Source organism: Dasypus novemcinctus, chromosome 8 (genome assembly GCF_030445035.2).
Source record: "Dasypus novemcinctus isolate mDasNov1 chromosome 8, mDasNov1.1.hap2, whole genome shotgun sequence".
NCBI lineage: Eukaryota > Metazoa > Chordata > Mammalia > Cingulata > Dasypodidae > Dasypus > Dasypus novemcinctus.
In genome coordinates, this window is record NC_080680.1 from 8,185,317 (window position 1) to 8,190,020 (window position 4,704).

Sequence of the window (4,704 nt, forward strand, 5' to 3'; positions counted from 1 at the left end):
AGGCCACAAAGAGTAAAAGGAGAAATCCAGAAATAGCTTGGGATATTAGTCATCTGTCTCCAAATTGTGTTCAATGTATTCAAAGTTATGTGTCCATAACTACTTTTTGGAACTTTATTTTTTTAAAGTGGAAATCTGGAAAGATTAATAATCATTAATGTAAAGGTCGGAAACAGCTAGCGTTGGTCCAGAAATGAGAGGGGGAAAAAAACTTGCTAAAACATTGTCACATTACTTCCTGTGGTGGGAAATTATATTCTTGGACCTGGGAAAACATACAATTTTCTCTAAACTTGTTTTATGATATTAGATCTCAATAAGGAGATTGTACTAGATGATGGTTGTCATTGCTTATTTAAAATGTTCAAATGTATAATATATTAAAAGCATTTTTTAAGTATACAAGCACACAAAAATTCTAAAGCTATCCATTAATATGTCCCTATTCATTTTTTACAGAACTGTGCTAGCAGAAAATTAAAATGGTTAAAAAAAAATGAGAGTACAGCAAAGATGGTGGAGAAGGGAGCACCAGGCTCAGCCCTTCCACTGTGTTGTATAAAACAACTCTTAAACAGGCAGAAACTGTTGAAACAACTATCTTGAAGCTCCAGAGACCAGAAGAACACCATATACATCCAGGGAAGAGAGTGAGCAAGAGGCTGATAAATTATAGTAAAGACCTGTAACGCTCTCTCTGCGCCAAGGCCACCTGTGCCCCTCTCCCACGCTCACAGCAGGCTGCTGTGGAGTCAGACCCTAGCTAGCAGCTGGTGATAGAAAAATACATAAAGACCCTCCTCTCTGAGAACAGGGGTATACATGGCCAATCACTGATCACAGCTTTTGATGAACAGATTTAGATTGCTGGGTCCTGGCTCTAGGTTCAGCCATTGTTTCAACTTTCCTCAGACAGGGGCGGTGGAGGTAGAAATATAAAGAGGTCGGGCTTCCTCGGGGCTGTGGGGGAAAATTAGCCGAAGGGCAGCTTTGCTGGACAGGCCAGGAGAGCTCAGTTTTGGGGACTGTCTGAGAAGTTTTGGTGCCTTCCTGACCCCTCCACAAAGCACTTTTGGAGTTGGTCTGTGCCCCCTTCATGGGTCGTTGTCCCTGTTTTGGCTGTGAAATACTGAATTGGGAAATTCCTCCCCAGGGTGACCCTCCTCACAGAACTTGCCCTCCCAGTAAAAGCAGCATGAGACAACAAAGAAGTGTGAAAAACAGTAGCGGTGGGGAAGCAGATGTCACTCAACCCGTTGAGCACCTGCCTACCACATGGGAGGTCCTGGGTTTAGGTCCTGGTGCCTCCTAAAAGAAGACAAGCAGATACCACCTCTGCTGCAATGAGCTGGATGCTGCCCCTGCCACCATGAGCAGGTGCTACAAGCCAGCCAACACAGCCCATGGTGGGTATGGTTCAGGCCATTGGGCACTCACCTCTCAGGTGGGAGGTCCCAGGTTTAGTTCCCAGTGCCTTCTGGAGAAGGCGAGCAAACAATGAACAGGCAGATGAGAGAACCACCCCATGGAGGAGGGGATAAACAAAAAAATAAAGTACATAAATAAATCTTTTAAAAAAAGAAAAACAATAAAGGTGGACAAGTCTGGCACAAAGACCTGTCAGCTGCTGATACCTGGGAGATGGGATTTGTCCCTTGGGAAATAGAGGGGACATCCATACTCCTGTAAACTGGGGAACTCCAAAATAACCAGCAAGAGGGACTAGAACAAGACAGAGGCCCAATAAGGTAGTGAAAATCCTACATACTGCACTTGCCTTGGGAAGACCTTCCTGATAGGAGGAGTGAAGCTCAAGAAAATCTGTCTTATCACCAGCTGATTATAAATCCAAAATCAGACATCCCAGAGAGTAAATACCAGGGTTAACATTTTAAAATATTAAAATATACAGTGTGCAACAAATGAGTACAAGACAAACAAAGAAACAGGAAATGATGGCAGATCCAAAGGAAGAGGATAAAAATACAGAAAACACCAACAAAGAAGATGAGAATGTGGGCATACCAAAAAAAGCCTTTTGAAAAATGATCTTAAAAATCCTTAAACATATCACTGTGCTCGTAACTAGCAGAGCTATTATATGGGTATGATAGAGGCTGAAAGGCAGTTTAAGGTTATGTATATCACTAGAAGGAAAGTTAAAAACTGTAAGGTGGAGGAAGCGGACTTGGCCCAGTGGTTAGGGCATCCGTCTACCACATGGGAGGTCCGTTGTTCAAACCCCGGGCCTCCTTGACTCATGTGGAACTGGCCCATGTGCAGTGCTGACACACAAAAGGAGTGCCCTGCCACACAGGAGTGTCCCTGCGTAGGGGAGCCCCACGCGCAAGGAGTGCGCCCCGTAAGGAGAGCCACCCAGTGCGAAAGAAAGTGCAGCCTGCCCAGGAATGGTGCCACCCACACAGAGAGCTGACCCAGCAAGATGACGCAACAAAAAGAAACACAGATTCCTGTACTGCTGACAACAACAGAAGCGGACAAGAGAAGAAGACGCAGCAAATAGACACAGAGAACAGACAACCGGGGCAGAGGTGGGAGAGGAAATAAATAAATAAGTCTTTAAAAAATAAAAATAAAAAAACTGTAAGGTGGGATTGTATAAGATAGTAAAACCTCATGCAAACTATGAATGTAGGTGATATTGCATATATGAGACTGTTTTAACAAAATACAAATGTAAGTATACTAGAGAGAAGGGAAAAATAGCAGCTATATAGGGGAAGGGAAGCATAGAGAGATTGAGAGGTGATGAGTTTTATTTTTAATTAAATATTATTTTTGAAATAATGAAAGTCCTCTAAGAATGATTGAAGTGATGAGTACATAAATATGTGATTACACCAAATACCATTGATTATACACTTGGGATGGATTTATGCTTCATGAATATGTATCAATAAAATTGATTTGCTTTAGAAAGTGCTTCAGGGGTAGCCTGGGCAGCCGGCACTGCCCGCGGACACTGGCGCTCAGCATCTCCATCAGGCACGTCAGGAGTGCTGCCCCCCGCTCCACTCCTCGGTGCTCTCATGGAGAAGAAAGAATGGAGGAGCTTATGGGTTTTCTTTCCCCTCTCTGAGAAGTGAGCAGTAGAGCAGGGAAGAGCACCCGGTCCGGTTGGCTGCAGGGCCCAGAGCCCAGGTGTCCTCATTCCTAATGTGGGTGGGTGTTCTTGCTCTGGCTGTAGACCTCAGCCTGGCCTGAGGGGCAGCACTGGCCCCTGGGCAGCCTGGATTTCCCAAGGAACATGAAGCCTTTGGAGAACCCCAGCTGGCAGCTGACCACAGAGACAGGAGATGCCCACACCATTGGCAGGACTGAGAGCTACTCGTGTCAGATGGCAGGAGACATCTGTTGTACAGTTCTGCCGGAGGGCTAGCCACAAGCACTGGAGGCACTGTGTCCACCCCAGACCTTGAGCCTCAGCCCCAGAATACTGAGCAAGAGCCGAGATGGCGAAGATGAGCGCTCCCTCAGCGACAGGTGCAGCCACATGACCCTCTTCTACCTAATTTTGACTCTCAATGACTCCTTCCGGCGTGACTATGATTGCAGCACAGCCTGTCGCCATGAGGTTAGCTGGGAGCCCAGCCTCCGCTGGGTGGTGCACCGCAGGCTCTGCTCGGCTGTGCGGGAGGACCTCAGGGTCCTGAAGCTGGATGCACTGGAAGAGGAGACCTGCCTGGCCGAATGCAACATCTACAGCTACAACCCCAGCTTGGACTCGGGCCTCTTCAGGGAGGGCAGCAGTCTCTGGTCTTTCAGCTACTTCTTGACTCAATTGGATCGTCTTCTTCGGTTGCTCCTCCTATACCTGCTCTGAGGCAGGCAGTGAGCTGGACATGGAGGTAGTGGAGGAGGAGGGGGAGATGAGAGGGAGGTGCAGGCCATGAGGGCAGGGCTGAGGAGAACAATGCCATCAAGGAAGAGAGGGTCCAGGTGATCTGTATGTGACAGGCAGGAACAGAGGCCCAGAGTCATCTGGCTCCAACTGATGCCTGGACCTATCCATCTGAGGGGCCCCAGGGCCTCCCCCCCACTGCTGGCCAGACCCTGTTGCTGCCATAGCAATGTTAAAGGGGATTCCTACCAACCGCACCAAAATACAAAGGACTATAAGTGGATATTATGAACAACTGCCTGCCAATACCTTAGATAACCTACAAGAAAGACAAATTCTTAGAAACACAACAACTACCTACATTGACCCAACAAGAAATAGAAGATCTCAACAAACCAATTATGAGTAAAAAGATTGAATCAGTAATCATAAACCTCACAAAAGCTTAGGACTGGGTAGTTTCACAGGGGATTTCTACCAAACATTCCAAGAATAATGAACTCTAATTCTATACAAACTCATGGCAAAAATTGAAGAGGAAGGAACACTCTGTATCTCATTCTACTAAGCCAACATCACCTTCATACCAAAGTCAGATGAAGATACAAGGAAAAAAAAACTAGAGACAGATATCTCTTATGAATATAGATGCAAAAATCCTCAACAAAATACTAGCAAACTGAATCCACCAGCATAGTAAAATAGCTATACACCATGATTAAGTGAGATTTACCATGTAATGCAAGATTGGTACAACATAAGAAAATCAATTTACATAATACTCTACATTAATAGAATGAAGGAAAAAATATCATAATCATCTCAATTGATACAGAAAAGGC

At 45.5% G+C, this 4,704-nt stretch overlaps 1 pseudogene; it reads left to right on the forward strand.

Annotated features, from left to right (window-relative positions):
• Positions 1-3,268: 3,268 nt before the first annotated feature.
• Positions 3,269-3,975, forward strand: LOC101441965 (repressor of RNA polymerase III transcription MAF1 homolog pseudogene; annotated as a pseudogene).
• The last annotated feature ends 729 nt before the right edge of the window (positions 3,976-4,704 follow it).